We start from the raw sequence: 21,286 nt of genomic DNA on the forward strand, positions 1-21,286 counted from the left end.
GTTCCTAGCGAGAGTGACGGCAGCTGACTCGTCGGAACGTAGTGGAATGTTTGGGATCCCAAAGCAGACACGTACTAACCAAGCAGGATGTTTATTCAAAAATAAAAGAAAACACAGCGAGTAAGAAGGCAGGGGGTGATCCGCTTACTATGCCAAAAAGCAAATGGCACACGAGGGTGCAAAATTACGCAATCCCGGAAGATGACATACATTTACGGGACGCAGGGAAAATACCTCGGACCGGATACACTCGCGCATCGAAGGAAGAGTCCAGGTACGGTGGCGAGGTGAGTCAATTATCCGGCATTGACAAGGTGATCGCAAACCGTATAAATGCCCCTTGTGTGTGTGTGTGTGTGTGTGTGTGTGTGTGTGTGAGAGAGAGAGAGAGAGAGAGAGAGAGAGAGAGAGAGAGAGAGAGAGAGAGTTGCCATGCAGTATTACATTGGTTCCTCACTGAGAGAGCACTGAAAGCTAATTACTGCAAAACAATATTATTATGCAACTGTTATATCATCATAGTCCGAAATTCTAAACACCCCGTTTTGCATCAGAATTGGTGTGTGTTTTATTTGGGCCATTTTAATGACATTTCAAAGCAATAAATTCAAACACGCATGCATGTTCTACTTAGTGATTTTTACAATTCTATGGTATCATATGCCATATTTTCCAGGAATCGCGTTCATAGACCCAAGCGTATCATCAAACAATTTGCATCTCTTAGCTATGTATGTAAATAAATACAATCGTAATAATCAGTTAACTAGTCCTTCTCCTTTCAATAATTTTGACATGACAACCCAAGCCGTTGGATCAATGTTTTTGATGTGACTCGGGGCCAGAACAGGACTGAATAAAAGTCCACTTGTATTAACACAAGAGAATGTCATTGTGGCACAGAAATTCCTTTGCTCACATCAACTTGGAAGGTGTCCATTATCAAAAGTAGTAAAACAAATTTGACAGTCTCCAGAGCATCCTTTCTCTCCCTGGACTGTCGTAAAGTCCCCGCGGGGATGGTGTGATGAACGATTCAAGGCCAGCTCTGGCCCAGGGATGCTCCACTGAACCATGCATTTGATCTATCATCCGGCCTTCTCATATTAATGATGAGGTCACAGTATTGAGGGTCACGGCATCGCTGATAAAAGCGCAAAGCTGGCTATTTGTTACGAGCCCATCTTGACTGATCGTAACTCTTTTGATGAAGGGGGACATGATTTCACACCCCAGTGCCATCACGCCCGAGACAAGTCCGCATGTTCCATATAATATGATGCGATTTGAGGATCACAGTGAATGAGCCCTATCAAAACTCAACGTGGAACTAAATGAAGTGGCCATTATCACGCATCGGACAATGATTATGGACCAAACTGATAAAACATACTGCAGTACTGCATTATTATCAACTCAACGCTAACTTCAATTAACTTTTTTTTCCGCCGATGCTTCGGACGAGTTACCGCCGCAATCAAAAGCCACTAAACACACGGCACATGGCATATAGATTAAGTGCATTTGAGGCCCTATATGCTGTCCATTGACTCCATTTATTTTCTGCAATGTTTCACCGACTGCTTGCCAATGCGATCGGATCTCCAAAGTGGGACCATTTTGATTTCTGAAGTTGACACAACTTACCTTACAATCCAGTAAATATGGGCTGTGATGTATGCATTAGTGTCGATTGTCCCTCGTGGAAGGAAAATGAGGTGAACTGAAACTTTTCTCATGCTACATTTTATATTTTTCTTGGGATTGAAACCGCTTTAGTACTTACATTTCTCTAACAAGTGCATTCTACCAGGGTGATGGAAATTGGTTTTATTCTTATGAAGTATTTAAAATCAGCAACAATACTTGATTATTAGTATTGTATTTATTTACATCCATAGCTAAGGGATGCAAATAGTTTGACAATATATTTGGGTCTGTGAACGCGCTTCCTAGAAAATATGGCCTCTGATACAATAGAATTGTAATATACCTTAGTTTACAAGCATAATTCGTTCCTGAAGGCTGATCGATCAACAATATATTTTGAAATCCGAGAGTATTTAATTAGCCCATTATTAGAGACTAAATACACTGTGCAGAAATTATTATCATCAATCATTATTCAGATAGTAATAACCGCAAGCACCAAATGTTTTTGTGAACATGAGAGAGTGAAGTGCACTTTGCACCTGCAGATAAAGATGTTCCATGTGGTTTTCACTTCCACTTTTAACATCCAATCATACGACTTTCTTTTCTCTCAAATTATACTCCTTGTTTTTCGTAATGAGCTCGTCCAATATAACAATGCTCCTTATAGAATAATACCAATACCTCAGCCCAATTGGAGACCTGTAAAAGTTCCGTCTTCACGCTGAAGAACAAAACTATGCCTTTATGTAGAAGGTGCTCCAATCAATGAGCCAGCCATTATGGTCAGCCAATTTCTGTGGAAAAGCATGTGATTAGCATATGTCGATCAAGCCTTTCATAGCCAATCACAAAAATCATCATTCACAGCTCATAGTTTGCAGCCTACAAATAGCTCTTGAAATTTTGACCATATTTTTTTTATGTTCGTCAACAGCAAATGCAAAATGCTTGGCAGACGGATCGATGATTCAAACAGTCCTTTGTTAGCAGCAAAGAAATGTAAAATTATGCATTTTATCCATGTGATCTGTGCAGTTAGATGACATTTGAAGGGATTCAGCAGCATACAACCCTGATTGGAACACTCCAAATATTAACAATGCAACTTTTTAGGATTAGGTCATTACCTAATTTTCAAAGATCTTATAACGTATGAACCACTGAACGCTTTCATTTCATACTGATATGATAAATAAGGTCTGGCAATCTAGTATCTGCTCACATTCTCATTTCACAATGTGTGCTCATGAGATGCCAATAGACTGCAAGGATTAAACGACCACTTTACAATTTCCATTTGTAACAATCACCTTGTTGTATGTCTGAATCCTCCAACGCTTAGCAAATCAGATGTGGTGTGTTTGGGAGTGCCCTGTGCCCCAAATTTAGTCTCCTTGAGAAATAATCAAACGAACACTGGAAACAAATAGGCATTTCAAAGATCAAATACAAAATGCGGAGTCATCGTTAGGCTAAGTACATTAAAGGACAACTGACGTCACTTTTTTGTTTGCTAACTGACATCAGAAAAACGTTTTAAAGCATCTAAAATACCCAAAACACGCAGTATGATATTTTTAGTCAAATGCAAAACACCAATAAAAATGACTTAAAGTGTCTAAAAAGTACTTCAATTTGAAATCGGAAGTGGCCAGTTTCAGAAGGTCTCGCCCCCATGTTCGTGGTGTCACGGCAAGACGTCTTGCCTTGCTCGCGAATCAAAACAATGGCAATTCAGATTCTGAGAATATGCTTTCTTGTTACTCATCCAGTTATGAATATGATTCAAAAAGTTCTGAAGAGGAAAGCATACATGATTGCAACCGATTAAATAATTTATTCCGTGTTATTTTGAGGGGGGAAATGTAGCAACGAATGTGTGTCATCTGGGTGGGGGGATGTAGCACCGAAAAGAGGCAGAAGAGGGCGACAAAGCTCCGTGGAAAGCTTCATGGAAACGGGCCGATTAATTTCTTACAATTTTTGTCAGTGAGTATCAAATAGATGCTCGGTGCCACATACAAGGATTCACCATCGTATTATTTATGTGTTTTCCTTCTAATTTCGCCATCAACACGGATCAACATGAAGTTTTCAGACCAAAGTATTGCAAAATGCATTGAGGTGATGCAAGGTATGTCCTTTCTCGCCGAGGGGCGTTCTTTCACTGACGTAGGGTGAGGACTCGTCACCAACTCAAAAACAAGACTTCCGGAATATTCAGCACGAGTCTTAAAACGTAAAATATAGCTTTATGCGGTGGAATCTTTGTAAAATACGCTCAGTAGAAGTCATTTGAAGAAATTTTACAAATTATGGACACAACTTGTCCAGAGACGTCGGTTGTCCTTTAAGTGTTTGATGCTGTATGAGTTTATGATTAATAAATAGATGGATAGAGTAGCTTAGACCAACAAACAGATTTCTCCAAATGGCAACAACTTTAATTGTAAAATACAAATTCAAGAGAACAATTATACATTCATCTAATGTTTGAGATGGGAACAGGAACATTTGGACTACAGTAACCTTGCAATACAAACCCTATTTTGAGTTTGAGAATTTTGACGGTGTATCGTGAAATTGCATTCACTAGTCTTCTTCTAAATAATAAACAAAAACATATTTTTAACATGGTTTTTCTTCATTTAGCCCCAGAAATGTGTTAAGAAAATGCAGTGCACCCTTTCCTGCGGTCACTTTGCTCTACTTTGACGACAAGTGAAAAGACATTCATCGATGCATAATTTTTGTTGTTGTTGGGTTAATATTACCTTGGGGAAAACTTAAACCACTGCTTTAAATGGAAAAATCTGTTTCAGAGTTCCTCGGGACTGAGAGCTGACTTGCTAGAAAGTCATTGTGCCATCTTTGTACTGCAAAGCTCATGCAGACTGAACCCCCACCTATTGCATCTGCCATAATAAACCTTTCTCCATTGGGTCTGTTGTGGTTCATTGAACGATCTTCAAACATCCGACCCATCACTGTTTGGGCTCCCGGTCTAGGGGCCATGTTCTGCTTCATTTGAGTCAACATCCGGCCAGAGAATCATCTAAGCGGCCCTAGCATTTTGTGCATGTCTGGATGTCCTGGGTTCCTCTGTATTCATTAGCAGGCTAGTCACAATGGTGCGATGAGGCATATCCTTTCAGGAGCCTGCAGGGACTGTCAGCAGAGTGACGGAGATGGATCGCAGGTGGAGCGAGAGGGGACCTGCCATAGATTAACTCGTCTGCCAGCAGGGGGACTCCAGCGCCATTTGTTTTCCGCTCAACAGATAATTTTTCCAATTAACCTTTAAGTGCATTGCTTGATGTTGCATGCACAATTTGGAAAGAGCACTGGTTACCCACCGGACATTTCTTTTATTCTGGGATAATGGCAGAAGGGGAAAAAAATGTCAGTCCAAACCGAACTGTGTACATGAATTTGAATTTTAATTACATTTCATTTTATTGATTTTGTACCTCAACCATGTTGAAATGGAACATTTATACATATAATACTGAGTTGGAAATATGATATATTGCAGTTGCACGCCTCTACAAACAACCCATTGCGAGCGTTGCACAATAAAACCCAGAAAACACATGTTTACAATGTGATCCCAAAGGGTATTAGACGTCAATTCAGAATCAGAATCAGAATCAGAATACCTTTATTCGTCCCGCAATGGGGAAATTTGCAGTCCACAGCAGCAATTGAAGAGGGATGGGGTTGGGGTGGGAGTGAAAGGATAGAAAACAAGATATTCTAAGCATAACAAAATAAAAATGTCAACTGTATACTGTATAATTCCAGTTGAGAGCAGAGGGAACCATAATGTCAAAATGGCCGTACCCCGAGATGGATGAAAAGAGCTGCATTCATCTGCTCAATTCTACAAGTCATATTAATTAGAATACTGTGTTTCAACTAGTTTTGTGTGCACATTGAAGACACTGTATTGCAAAGACATTTTTCACTTGACTTCAATGTTAAATTCATTAATTGCAATCCTTTTTTGTTTCGTTTGACAATAAACTCCAATGTAGAGCTCTTCTTTGTAAAGCAAGTTCACTAGCCCATACAGCGCTAGCGCAAAAAAAAAAAAAGTTTAAACCACGGCTCATCTCGAATGCAAAATCTGAATTTTCCAGCTCTCACGTTGGATTATAAATTTTACAAATAAAGACTAGTGAGTGTATGTTTACCTTTGAGTGTATTTATTTGTTCTCCTTGCTGCACACGTTGAAGATAAATAGCATTTTTCACACAGTCAACTTGAGGACTCAGGGGAATCTATGACAAACTTGCTCCTGGGGCGACTGATTTTTTTTCTGTACAAAATGGCAATCCCAAGAAGATTTCCCAAAGCCTGTGGATATTCATGCCTCCGGATGAAAAAAAAAAGGTGCAATTCCAGAGCCATCTGCTTCTGGAAAGGGTATTTAAGTGCTCCGGCGATGCCATCCCTACGCCATATCATAGAATGGACTATTGCTTTCCAAATGACCCTGGGCTGTGTCCACTTTCCTTTCTGCATTACCCTGCTCCCAAAGTTTAAAATGGAGTCTTCTTTTCCTAAGCATGGCTGTCTTTGATAGGAAATCTAAACTAGGTCAAGGACTGCAACTCAAGTAATTGAAGAGTAATTAAAGCACGGGGCAATGCTACAGTTCAAATTGTCTCCACCAGGAGCTTTGGAGATAGAAATCCATTCAAGGATTTGGAGAGCCATTGTCTCACTTCCCTCTTGAGTGGAATCTTTTCCTTGCTATTTTCTATCTGGGAAACTGAGTCTGTAATTAAGTAAGCCACGTGATTATCAAGCCATTGGAGAGTGTGTAATGATTGTTCACCTATCATGAACATGTTCCAACAGTGGTGACATGCTTATACAAGCAGACAAAAACAGATTGCAACAAATATGTTCATACAAAAATAATATCCATACATTCGCTGCACTGCTTGACGGGACAGCAACACGAGGCACAAGCACATGCATCCAGTGTTTTGGAATTTGAGATAAAATCTGAGAATCTCTCCTCTGAGCGGCTGAAATGATAACTATAATATGTAAAGTAAGATTTCATTAAAGTATCATTTGATATGAATGGTCAAAAGATACCCTATTGAATTTCGGTTGAAACATCAATACAATTTCCTGAAATGATCATTTACAATTATCACCATTTCTCCGAAAAGGTTTTCAAGTCAATGCTAAACAAAATGTCTTGACCATCATGTTTTCATCATTTTTGACCACGACATTCATCAAGGAGGAGACTGTGCTGAGCGGTTGCGCCTTTTCGGCAGCATGAAAATGCCAGTACTGAAACGGAGGAATGTCGGTGCCATTCGACTGTCATCGCTGGACAGCTCTGGGGCCATTGTGTTTTTTTGCGCCTGTAATGGGCAGCATCTTCACAGCCCCGCTTTGTTCAGTGGAAGGTCGGTGCTGTTGGAAAGTCTGCGGCTGGATGGATACATGGCTTGAGGAGCCCACGATAGGAAGGACGGAGTGTCAGCGCAGAGCGCCGATGCGTATATGCAACTGTCGCGGGATGGAATTGAAGCTGATTTATGGGGGACAGGAGATGTGAGACGATCTCTTTTCGTCAATGGATGCTACAGCTGCGTGTTTGCTTTCAACATTTAGCTTGTAGTCGACGTGCACATTCCACCATGATGGCCCTGATCCACTGGTGAAGAGACGCTTTGATCCTCTCCTGTTTCATCTGGAACTGCTTTATGTAACAAAGAGTACAGAAAGTGCTTAAGAATGAATGTCTCTCTGTGTCTTTGTGTGGTCATGTTATTTGTTATTTAGTTTTTTTTTTGTTCTTTTGACTTCAAGACGGCGCCGCGAGAGTGGCTGCCTTTCCAGCAGCTCCTATGTTTTTGTCACATCTCGTCGCCGTCCTGGGCGCGCCCCGCCCCTCCTGTCACCTCCTCCGCTGCTCCCGGGAGACGGCCCCTCCCATCATCACGCACCTGGGTCCCCACAGCTGATTGTCATTCCCTTGATTGTGCCTTCTGACTATATCTACCGATCGCGCCATTCAGGCGCCGTCGGAGTATTCTGAAAGCCACCCTGTTACTTCCGTGCCGTCAGATCAGCTGTCATCGATCTCCCTCAGTCACCTCATCCTGCTGTCCTTTTTTCATGCGTGCCTCAGTAAAGACTTTTATATACGAGTATCTGTCTCGCCGTGTATTTTGGATCCACACTCCCCGCTTTCCTTTCGTCACTCGAGCCCAGCCCACGAGCCTCAAGTGACGTGACATAATACTCCGACCAACTATGGATCCCGCCGGCGAAGACAGATATCTCGCCGCCCTCACCGAGCAAGCGGAGCGTTCAAGCCAGCTGGCCCGAGCCATCGCGGAAATCCAAATTACCACCAGGCTGGCTCAACGCTTCGAGGCGGCTGAGGCACGCATTTCCGCTCTCACGGCCAAGTCTTCCCCGCCCGTGAGTAGGCACGCTCCTCAATTTCCTCTACCCTCCCGCTACGCAGGCGAAACCGGGCGCTGCGCTCAGTTTTTAATGCAGTGCACGCTCGTGTTTGACCAGCCTGCTCACGGGAGAAGCCGAGACGTGGGTGCTGGCCATCCGAGAATCCCGACCGGAGCTGCGCACCTCGTACCCGGACTTCGTCGCCGAGTTACGCCGGGTTTTCCATCATCCGGTGACGGAGTCCGAAGCGGAGGGGAGACTACTGGACTGCGTCCAAGGGGCCCGTTCAGCCGCGGAATACTCCGTCGACTTCCGCATCCGGGCCGCTGGCAGCGGCTACGGCGACCGAGCGTTGAGGGGGGTGTTTCGTCGCGGATTGAACACCGACCTCAAGGACGAGTTGGCTACCCGCGACGCGGGCACCACCTTTGACGACCTGGTCGCCATAGTCATCGGCCTGGATCACCGCCTTCGGGAGCGACAGAGGGAGCAGCGCGGCCGACGGCCCAGACAGCCACGCAGCCGGTCCAGATCTCCCACACCCGGCAGCGAGCGTGTGCGGCGCCTGGAGGAATCCCCCGAACCCATGATCGTAGGGGGGGGGGGAACGACCACACTACCCCCGGGGCTCGTCGCACCCAAGGCCCCCAGGCGAAGACCTCAGGTCCACGCAAGTCCCCGTCAAGACGGCGACCACAGCGACCTCTGGAGGTCAAATCCACGACCCCCGTTACGCGGTTGGAGCTGGACAGCGAATTAATCGGCCCGTCCAGCTCCCAAACCGTGCGGGCCCTAGTGGACTCTGGGGCCGACGGGTGCATCATTGACCCCCAGCTGGCGGACTCGTTGGGCTGCCAGCTGATCGATCTCCACCCCCCAAAGGAGATGGTCGACCTGGACGGCAGACTGTTAGCCCGAGTCACCCACCTCACGGCCCCGCTCAAACTCCGGGTCGCGGGGAACCACGTCGAGCACCGCCAATTTTTAGTTATGCCCTCCCGGAATGCGCCGTTGGTATTGGGTCTCCCCTGGCTCAATACCCACGACCCGTCAATCTCCTGGGAGGGTCCCACCATTCAGAGCTGGAGCCCCTACTGCTTCGCCAACTGCCTACGGTCGGCTACGGCAGGGCGAGACGCCTCCCGCGGTGGACCGCCGGAGGCCATCTGCCTCAAGGGCGTGCCACACTGCTACCACGACCTGCGGGAGGTGTTCAGCAAGGACAACGCCCAATCCCTGCCGCCCCACCGACCGTATGACTGTGCTATTGACTTGCAGCCAGGGGCTCCATTACCGGACTCCAGACTTTTCCACATCTCACAACCGGAACGGGAAGCCCTGAGCACTTACATAGACTCCTCCCTCGCGGCGGGACTCATTCGGCCGTCACGGTCTCCGCTGGGCGCAGGGTTCTTCTTTATTGACAAGAAGGACGGAACCCTGCGTCCGTGTGTCGATTATCGGAGTCTGAACGACATCACCATCCGTAACAAATACCCCCTCCCCCTCATGGACTCAGCCTTCACGCCCCTTCAGTCCGCAACCATTTTTTCTAAATTAGACCTCCGCAGTGCGTACCACTTGGTCCGCATCCGGGAGGGGGACGAATGGAAAACTGCATTTAAAACACCATTAGGACATTTTGAATATCTGGTGATGCCGTTCGGACTCACGAACGCTCCCGCCGTATTCCAAAATCTGATCAATGATGTGCTCAGGGACTTCCTCAATGTTTTTGTTTTCGTTTATCTGGATGACATTCTTATTTTCTCTCGTTCTGCAGAGGAGCACCGGCAACACGTCCGACGGGTCCTGGCGCGGCTCCTGCAAAACCGGCTCTACGTGAAGGCAGAGAAGTGCGAGTTCCATGTCCGCTCTCTGTCCTTCCTAGGGTTTGTCGTGGAGCGGGGCCAGCTCAGGGCCGACCCTACTAAGACTAAAGCGGTGGTGGAATGGCCGATCCCGAAGACGCGCAAACAGCTTCAGCGGTTTTTGGGGTTTGCCAACTTCTACCGCCGCTTCATCCGCGGGTATAGTCAGAAGGCACTCCCCCTCACTAACCTCACGTCCTCAAAGATCCCCTTCAGGTGGACGCCCGACGCTGAGGGGGCATTCAACCGCCTCCGTCTTGCCTTCACTAACCCCCCAGTTCTGCGTCATCCCGACCCGGATCTCCCGTTCACGGTCGAGGTTGACGCATCCGAGTCCGGAGTAGGGGCCGTCCTGTCCCAGCGCTCTCCCATGGACCAGAAGCTACGCCCATGCGCCTTCTTCTCCCGCCGGCTCAGCCCCGCCGAGGCCAACTATGACGTCGGCAACCGGGAACTGCTGGCGGTCGTCCTGGCCCTTCAGGAATGGAGACACTGGCTTGAGGGAGCGAAACACCCCTTCACCGTCTTCACGGACCATAAAAACCTGGCGGCCATCCGGTCGGCCAAGAGACTAAACTCTAGACAGGCCCGATGGTCACTCTTCCTCACCCGGTTTAACTTTTCTCTCACCTACTGCCCAGGGTCACAGAACACCAAGCCCGATGCCCTAATCCGCATCCATGAGCCGGCAGAAAGGGAGGAGACCACCACCAACATCCTGCCGGCCCAACGCATCCTGGGTGCCCTGAGGTGGGAGGTTGAGAGAAAGGTACAGCAAGCCCAGGGGACGACCCCCATCCCCAGGGGCTGTCCTAAGGATCGCCTGTTCGTCCCCCCCCCTCTTCGCACGGAGGTGCTCGTCTGGGGGCACACCTCCAAGATAGCTTGTCACCCGGGGGTCAACAGGACGATCCAACTCATCGCCCAACGGTTCTGGTGGCCGGGGTTCCGGAGGGACATCACCCTCTTCGTGAAGGCCTGCCCGACCTGTGCCTGTGGGAAAGCCTCCCATCAGCCCCCGGCAGGACTCCTCCGGCCGCTACCGGTACCGTCCAGACCCTGGTCCCACATCTCCGTCGACTTCGTGACAGGCCTCCCCCCCTCCCGTGGCAAGACGGTCGTCCTTACCGTTGTGGACCGATTCTCCAAGTCGGCCCACTTCGTCCCGTTAACCAGGTTGCCGTCCGCCATCGAGACGGCTCAACTCCTGGTTAACCACGTCGTCCGTCTCCACGGGATTCCGACGGACATCGTGTCGGACCGGGGACCGCAGTTCGTGTCCAAGGTATGGAAATGTTTCTGTCGGTCCCTAGGGGCGTCGGCGAGCCTGTCGTCTGGATACCATCCCCAGACCAACGGACAGACGGAGAGGAAGAACCAGGACCTGGAGGCGGCCCTCCGGTGCGTGTGCCTCCACAACCCGGCGTCGTGGGCCCTGCACCTACCCTGGGTGGAGTACGCCCACAACTCCCTGGTCTCCGCAGCCACAGGTCGGTCCCCATTTATGTCCGCCTGTGGCTATCAGCCGCCCTTGTTTCCCACTCAGGAGGGCCAGGTGGAGGTCCCGTCTATTGAACATCACCTCAGACGGGCCCACCGAGTCTGGAAGGAGACCAGGGACGCCCTGACACGCACCGCATCCCGGAACCAGCGGGTGGCGGACCGTCACCGGAGACAGGCACCCAACTACCAGGTCGGGCAGGAGGTGTGGCTGTCGACGAGGGACCTTCGGCTGGCAGGGTCTTCAGCCAAGCTGGGCCCACGCTTCACGGGTCCCTTCCCCATCGAGGCCATCCTCAGCCCGGTCTCGGTGAGGCTCCGGCTGCCACCCACCATGAGGATCCACCCCGTTTTCCATGTTTCCCTTCTCAAGCCAGTGGAAACCTGCTCCTTAGCCCCCACGCCCACCCCCCCCCACCCCCCCCCCCCCGGATGTTGGCCGACGGACCGGTCTACACCGTGCGGGAGATAATGGACTCCAGGCGCATGGGCAGAGGAGTGCAGTACCTGGTCGACTGGGAGGGCTATGGACCGGAGGAACGACAGTGGGTCCCACGTGCCTGGATCCTCGACCCATCTCTCATCCGGGCGTTCCATGCGGCTCACCCCTCCAAACCTGGTGGGCCGCCAAGAGGCGTCCGTTGAGGGGGGGGCACTGTCACATCTCGTCGCCGTCCTGGGCGCGCCCCGCCCCTCCTGTCACGTCCTCCGCTGCTCCCGGGAGACGGCCCCTCTCATCCTCACGCACCTGGGTCCCCACAGCTGATTGTCATTCCCTTGATTGTGCCTTCTGACTATATCTACCGATCGCGCCATTCAGGCGCCGTCGGAGTATTCTGAAAGCCACCCTGTTACTTCCGTGCCGTCAGATCAGCTGTCATCGATCTCCCTCAGTCACCTCATCCTGCTGTCCTTTTTTCATGCGTGCCTCAGTAAAGACTTTTATATACGAGTATCTGTCTCGCCGTGTATTTTGGATCCACACTCCCCGCTTTCCTTTCGTCACTCGAGCCCAGCCCTCGAGCCTCAAGTGACGTGACAGTTTTGCTTTTCTACTTTCATTTCTTTCATAACTGCTGCTGTGAAATGTAAATTTCTCCACTGCGAGACTAATAAGGCAAATCCAATCCAATCCAATGTATCCTAAATGTCGTCTGAGGATGCTAATTTCATACTGCATTCTGTATTGTGTACAGTTATTTTTCACCTTACTCTGTGCGTGCAAGACTTTGATCTTTCTTTTTGATGCCTCTACGACCATCCCGCTCAAATTTGCTGCTGTAGATTGAAAATGTCTCCATTGCGGGACAAATACATTTCCACCCAACATCCGTAATATTGACTCCCTCCCTATTTTCAAGGCTCACCTCAAAACCCACTTGTTTAAAATTGCTTTCAATGTCTAGTTCTATCTGCTATTTTATTATGTATCATTTTACTTATGGTTTTATTGTTATGTGCTTTGTTTTATTGTTTTTATTGTAAAGTGTCCTTGGGTGTTTTGAAAGGCGCTTGAAATAAAATGTATTATTATTATTATTATTATTATAAATAAAGTGATTTCCGTTTTCGTTTCGTTTTCATTTTCGTGGTTGTGCTCGTGCTCCTGCTCCTGCTTGTTCTCGTTCTCATTCTCATTCTCATTCTCATTCTCATTCTCATTCTCATTCTCATTCTCATTATCATTCTCATTCTCATTCTCATTCTCATTCGCATTCGCATTCTCATTCGCATTCTTATTCTCATTCTCATTCTCGTTCTCATTCTTATTCTTATTCTTAGCACATTTTTGATATACACAAGTACAGATATAAATAAAGTGTGGGAGAGAGCGAGAGAGATAAACAGACAAAGAAAGTTGAATTTGACAAGAATTTCTCACCAGCGCTCAGTGCAAAGACCTAAACTGAGCAAAAGTATGAACACGTGCGCACAGTAGAGTTTTGGACCATTTTATGCAAACTAATATACGCACCGATGGGACTACCAATGCCTTATGAAATGTCTAATCCCTTTCTGTAAGAAGAAGATATTTGGCAACCACCTTCATCCACTGTCACATTGTGCCTGTGGTCTTTTTGTTTCTTTCCCAGAGCCTGTGGCAGAGCATTTGAAGTTTTTAATCTGGTGCTTCAGAGACTAAGGTCACCTTAGAGTACTCCTCTTCCTTCCCACTTTTATTTGCTCTTCGGGCAACCTTGCTATTTCACACACTATTAAAAGAAATCTGCTAATGCATGGAGTGAGGTCCTTGGCTCGTGGAATGGAAAATGATGGCATTTCTGAATGCTGTCTCTCGAAAAAAGACCCAAGGCATCTTGTGCAGGGTTTATGACCCAAAGATTAGTCACTTTTTGGAGCTGGATGTACTGCCCTGAGCTATTTCAGCCAGAAACTGATTTTCATATTGATGTGCCATGTTGAGCTCTCCACAGTCCACATATTGGCTCATGCATCACCTGGAGTCTGCAGCTGTCAAGCCTCAGTGATAGCAAAGTGAAGCAGACAATTCCTTTGTTAATAAATAAACAAGTGAGGCACTGCAGGTACATTATATTTGTCAGCGGCGACGCATTTGTGCTACAGCCTCCGCATTCCATTACCATTAACATTGCATGTTATTCAGTCTCAATCTGCTCCTGATTTGCTTCCCCAAACCATTACTATGACATCGAGACTCAACGCCTTATTTGCTATGTCAACAAGAATGTCAATTAATTCTTGAAGAAAAAAAATGGAGAAACTGGCTTTCTCCTTTGCTCAGAGTAACATTTGGATACAATTTTGCTGAAACGAATATGCAACTGTGGTCGTGTTCCAAGTGTATTTAGTGGAGAGGGACAAATTGAAAACAATGGAAACTATGTCGACATGTTGATATACTTCATCGGACTATCGTGATGTCTTTGACCTTGTCAAGGGTGAAAAAAGAACAGCCGGGGAATTACATGCGGCACGGCTTTGCATGTATTACACAGGAAAAGACTAAAGAGAGATTATCCAAGGCCAGATGTGTCTCTCAAGGGAATAATAAAGGAAAAAAAGAATCACATCGCCATCCGCTAAGATGCTGTCATATCCTGCTAGCGGAAAGCAACAAGCAGCAGGACATTGGTGCTCGGCTGTCTGCGCCATCACGTTGACTATCTCAGAATAAGTACGATTTCAGGTTTAGGTCCTTTTCTAATGCAGTCATCCATCATACTTGAGCTGAAGAAAAAAGGCCCCAAGTTGACCGAGTGATGCTGATGCGCCATTAGAATGCTGTTTGCTCAGAGGAAAGTGTCTGCTTGTAGGAATGGTAATGTGTACATTTGGCTGCTTATACTGTACCATCGGCACTTAAACTAATAAAAAATATACGTTACACATGACATAAAGGAGCATGACACTACCGACGTACTAACTTTTACTCTCAGGGGTTGTCATACCAGGAGACTCTTATTGAGTAGCTATGCGTCCATCCATCCATTCATCTTTTCGTCTATCCATCCATTCATCCATCCATTCACTCAGACCAACCCCCCCCCCCACCCGCCTGCCAGTCCAACTATCCCCCAATCCATCCATCCATTCACTCACCCACGGTTTCCAGCATTCGCATGGCACACAAATTACGAAAACCATTCACACTCACACTCACACCAAGGGACAATTTCAATCAGACTGCCAAACTTGAAATCTGGGAAGAAACTGGAGTATCTGGAAAAAAGCCACCCCGGTCAAGGATGAACGTGCAAACTCCACATAGGAAGGCCAGAGCTATAAGCAAACCTTGCACCTCTGCAATGTGAGGCCGAAGTGCATGACTCAGATTCCAAATTTTTACAATTTCCGCCTTTTCTGGTGTATTATAAGGGACACCCCCAATGAATGGTGTATTTTCAACCTTTTTCCTTATATAAGGTGCACCGGACTATGAGGCGCAACTTTAATGAATAAAAATTGTTCTCCAAATATAATGGATACATATATAAAGGTTTTCCAACTATAATTGAGAAATACATACAATTTTCCAAATATAATAGATCAATATATAAACGTTTTGCAAATATAATATATAGATATAGAAATGTTTTCCAAATATAATATATAAATATACTATATTTTTTTTATTTTAAACGTTTCTATATTTAATATAGAAATGTTTTACAAATATAATACATAAATATAGAAGCATTTTCCAAATATAAGGCTCACCATATTATAAGGGGCAACAGGAGAGGCTGGGGTTACATACTACTTCTCCTACAGGGGGAAATGGAGTCGATGGGTGCTGAGTAGTTGCGAGACCTGTTGTGGCTCAATATTACTTCACATATAAGGTGCACCTGTGTATAAGGCGCAGGGTCATCTTTAGAAAAAAATCAAGGCGTTTAGGTGCATCTTATACACAACGATGAGAAGGTTTCTTCAGCCGTCATCTGTACAAATTTGAAGGTTTCGGACGTTTCGCCTCCTATCCAAGAGGCTTTGTCAGCGAACTAAAGTCTGACTGGTCGTATCGGCCCTATTTATATATCCCTAATGTCCGGCCATGGCGGCGCCGGACACAGCTATGATAGGTCCCTACTCTCAGGTTGGGGGGAGCAGAGGACCACTCCCTGTGGCCCCACTGATTGTTCCTACATTCCTGACTAACGACTGGCCCATTTTCCCCACTTCCACCGGTATCACCTCATCAGCATTACGAACGTTGCCTAACCTGTTTTGCCTAAGCAGGCTATTGTATGAACGATCCAAATTAAACCTCACCCCACCGGACCGGTTTAATGAAGGATTTTGTTGTTTTATAAGAACAACAATTTTCATTCTTACAATGTATGGAATAAACTACATTAGAGTATTGCAGGAGTTTCTGAAAAATTACAGAGTCCTTTGGCAACACAAAATTCCTACTTATTTCAAACCAATAAACACGTTAAGGCAAAAATTAGTGCAACCAAAAGATAGGCTACCAAATGAAAAACAAAGTAATGTAGTTTGTTCCATACATTGTAAGAATGAAAATTGTAAAGAGCAGTACATTGGGGAGACTCAACAAATTCTCAAAAAAAGACTTTATCAATACAACTTATATATCAATATAACTTATATAATACAAGTGGGCATCAATCGGCAGTACATTTGCACCTAAAAGCTAGCAATCACTCATTTGATAACAATGAGGTTAAAATCTTAGCGAAAGAACATAGATGGTTTGAAAGTGGGGTAAAAGAAGCGATTCTTATAAAACAACAAAATCCTTCATTAAACCGGTCTGGTGGGGTGAGGTTCAATTTGGATTGTTCTTACATAGGATAGGAGGCGAAACGTCCGAAACCTTCAAATTTGTACAGATGACGGCTGAAGAAACCTTCTCATCGATGGACCATTCCTGTACGACTGAGAGCTTACACAGACGTATCTTATACACAAGAAAAAAACAATTACATTCAGTTTGTTGTACTTCCTTCAAGATCGATGTGGAGTTGTTGGCCAAATGTCAAAATTTTTAGGATGACACCATGCATCACTTAGTTGTTCCTTTTTTTCTAATCATCTGTCCATTTTCGACACTGTTTATCCTGGATGTGTATGGTAAGGTCCTGGTATTTTTCAAGTGAATAAGTCGCTTTGCAAAATATGCTTGTACATATAAAACAAACAGCGATATAAATCACCCATGCTGTGGTTCTGGTGGTGTACTGTCTGTGAGAAAGTACCTATCTCACAGAAAATTGCCACCGCCTCTTTGAAAAGCTTTCGTGTCAGATGTGAAAATTTGTTGAGGAACATCCCAAAGCAACCTCACGCATGTCGTCCAATGTCGGGACTCAGAGAGACCAAAGCAATTCATATATTGGATTTTCCTGTCAGCACTTTTAGTGAGCTGGTAAAACATAATTGTGTCATCCTTTATGACGCAGTGTTGAGGTGACAACACCCACAGAAGTGCCATTACTCTGCTTTTTATTAGGGTGCGAGGATGGGACATTTTGTAAGTGATGAATAACGTATCCCTGGCGCAACGTCACTGTGGTGCTTGTGTGCTCCGCTGAATGTGCATGGGTCATTGAAAATGAAATCAATTCAAAATGAAGAATTAGATCTGTTCACCATAATGGGTTTTATTTGACAGCCATCAATACCCGCATCGATTTGCAAGTCCAATTGAATTTTGTGAGGCACAAATATCAGCAGAGCCCGGCAACCGATGTAAAAAATGTATAGAGTGGCAACTGTAAATCATTCAAGATTTTCTCCAAACTGCAGAACAGAAGCATCTGAGACAAATAAATAAGGTCAAGTATCGGAAACTTAAAACTCTTATTATATTAAACAGAACATTTTAATGGATCTATTCTTTCCGTTTGCAAACGGCAATTGAAATACACCTTCAAATTATTGGTACAGAAGAAAAATACAAAATGGGGGGGAAAAATGATCAAAACTAAATGTACCACATTCACTGCCATCCCCGAGTTCATTAGGGAATTGAAAAGTGTGACGTGGAGCACCATTCCTGAATTTGTTTGGGTTTAGTTTTTTGTTGTGGGGGGTGGGGGGTGCCAATAAAGCACTGGTCATACCTCTGGCATTGTGCTTTCCCTACCACGAGGGGCAGCATTGTCCATGTTAACGCGTTGTTACAGCTTCAGCTGTTGTTGAAGCGCTAAATAAATCAATATGTATGCATTGTATTGTATTTTGTACATCTGCCCTCATTGCAAATTTCCCCATTGCGGGACGAATAAAGGTATTCTGATTCTGATTCTGATTCTGATTTCAAGATCAAATACCTCCAGACATGTATAACTTAGCAATTAACTCATTTTTTTCTGTTGAAAGTAGACAATCTTCTGTTTCTAATGCTCTATTGAATTTTATGTCATCCTAAAACTCAACATTCTGTGGGTCCTACAATTTGAGTGAAAATGACAAAAACCCTGGCATTGGAGAGAACACATTTTTGCACATCGTCTGGCAATGAATGAGTTGATTTTCACCTGTTTGGGTTTGCATTAATCAGAGGTTTCGAAACCAGCACTTGTAAAAATACAGCATGTTTGTTCACTGGCACAGTAGTCTGGACCCTGACCGTAATCCAGCAAACAATCCATCAGTCATACTATAATGTGGTGAACAATGGATTATTTTTTCTCAACCTTTATTGAGCCAAGTCTTGCAAGAAAAAATTCACAAGCGCACCAGGAGACAAAATCAAATCTTAAAAAAAATATTCAGACAGGTCAGTTTTGAACTTTCTGTCATCTGGTCGAAGAACATTTGACTGTTCTGCCTGTCATCATACGTCACTGGCATGTAGAGCAATGAAAAAAGAGGAAGGAAGGAGGAGGAAGACATAATAATAGCTTTCGCCAATATTTGTCGATCAAATGGCATTGTTTTCAAGTCATTCGTGGCCCCTCAGACTCAGACATCAAATGACAACTCCATTCAATAACACTGTTCTTTAAACCAGTTGTGCAATCACAAGTGAAGAACTGCCAGAATGTGTCTCAGCAGACTGATCCTGGTGGCTACCAGTTATCTTAACTAATGCTCTTGAGCAAAATTATTGCATTCATGAAAACTGGGCAATGGCAATATTAAAATCAAACACAGCATTGTGTCCTACATGTATTTTACAATTTAGCATTTTGTGCTTTGAACCAAACAACAGATTTTGAAAAATAAGGCCTCTCTAAAATAAAAAGTACAGTGTTTTTATTCCATGATTAAAAAGAAAAAAAATATTTACAGTATTTTCTGACTTGATCAAGTTTTTTTAATAACGGAAAGTATGATCTTCATTCACATTTGCCCCAAATAAATATAAAGTCCGAAAAAAAGTTAAGTCACTCATGCTCTTATTTATCACGTCAAAATAACAATGTTTATTGTTTCTAATAGTCTGTAAGTACCTCTTACATGTGGTAAGAGATGGATCTCAGACAATCACACATTTTATTAGACTTGCTACAGCCAGATTTAAAATAAAACATAAAAATGTGTAAAATAAAAAATAAAAAAAGAAGAAGAAGAAAAGGAACTGGGGAATTTAATTGTGAGCTATTAAGGCGGTCACTCCCGAGAGTCACACTTTAAATATAGCTTCAAAGTTTCCTTCTTAATTTCCGATGCGCAGTGAAGCAAATGCCCACAAGACCGAGGATATTTAAGATCCACTGAATGTAACAGAACCAGCATTTAATAAAGGCAAAAGATAAGATAAATGTAGATTAAAGTACTAAAGAATAATAAAGAATAATAAAGTCAGAGGAGAGCTGCAGGGAACTGTAAGGTCTTATTTTGTTTTTCTCATAACAGGGATTAAGTACAAATATCCCCGCTGCGGGTATTAACTTGTGGCAGGATTGTTCTGCGTTATGATCACTTCTTAACGCTGCTCTCCACGAGAATAGACAGAATTATCCATCGCGGATAAACATCTGTAGCGTTCATTCGGTATGGAGTTTTTCAAATCCTTTGCCAATATGTCAAACCTCCTATAAGTGACCATGTTTGGCATCTTGCATTTGCATCACAAAATGTGGAAATAAGAACTTTTTGTGTGTGTTTTTCAGAGGCCAATGTGAAAATTAAAAATTGGAAAGATGTTAAAAAAATCTGTTTCCACACTTTCTTCAGCATGAAACGTTCATTTGATATTTTGCTTACTACTAACATAGCAATCGCAACAACTGTGAATTATGAGAACACTATGCCACTTTCCTCTCTTATTCTACTTTTTTTTGAATGTGCACATCTTATAACAAATCTAAATGACAAGTGGGCCTGATACGCCGGTCAGGTGGAGGTAAACTTGACTACATGGGAGAATCTTCTCCACTGGCGCTCTCTGAAGGGACATAGTGGGAAATTAGACAGCTTCTCATTCATCTTGATAAGAAGTGGTAAACTGGTAGAATCACACGGTTTCGTAATTCTTGCATCACACTTGGTCAGACACATTTTATGTCCTGTTAGCTATACACATTTGTACCACCCATAACCCGAGATGGAGACGATATTAACTAAAAAAAAAAAGTTATTATCCCGTGATTGTAAAGTGTCCTTGAGAGTTTTGAAAAGCGCTTAAAAATTAAATGTATTATTATTATTATTATTATTATTATTATTATTATTATTATTATTATTATTATTATTATTAAATTTTGAAATTAAGAGTTCAATGTTTGATGCACTCTTCTCAAATAACACATTTGCGAAAACTAGCTTTTGGCTATGATTACATCTTGAAATTCATCAACAAGAAATTATTTAACAAGGTAGAAAATCGACAATTATGAATATGTAACATTTGATTTGAACCAATATTCCCAGTTGTTTACATTTTTAAATGATTCGTTCTGAAAAAAATGCTGAGGAGATATCAATGTTTCCCCAATGAGGAGCTCCCGGTAATTTCAAAACCGCCAGGGCCCTGCTGGCCATGGGTACCAACCATACTGCCAAGCCCTTATATATACAGAAAACATAATAGAAATATTTCACATTTACTTCAGATACAAAAGATAATGAAAAACAGGCTATAAAACTCTAAATTAAGCCTTTTAGGTGGTAACTCTTATGGGCCACCTTGACCCAGGTTGTGGTGACCCTCCCCCTACCACAAATGGCACTGGCTCTGTATATTCCCAATATAATGGATTTCAATTATTATTTCATATTGAACATCTTTATTTTTGTATGCAGTTTTTTTCACCATCAAGTCAATCCAAAGAGTTAACATTGGACATTTTCTGGGCTGTACATTTTGCTTCTATACTTATGGAAGGGTTTCATCTGATTTGTGAAAACTGTGTGG

This window comes from Hippocampus bargibanti, linkage group LG08 (genome assembly GCF_051943395.1).
Source record: "Hippocampus bargibanti isolate YZ-2025 linkage group LG08, ASM5194339v1, whole genome shotgun sequence".
Classification (NCBI taxonomy): domain Eukaryota; kingdom Metazoa; phylum Chordata; class Actinopteri; order Syngnathiformes; family Syngnathidae; genus Hippocampus; species Hippocampus bargibanti.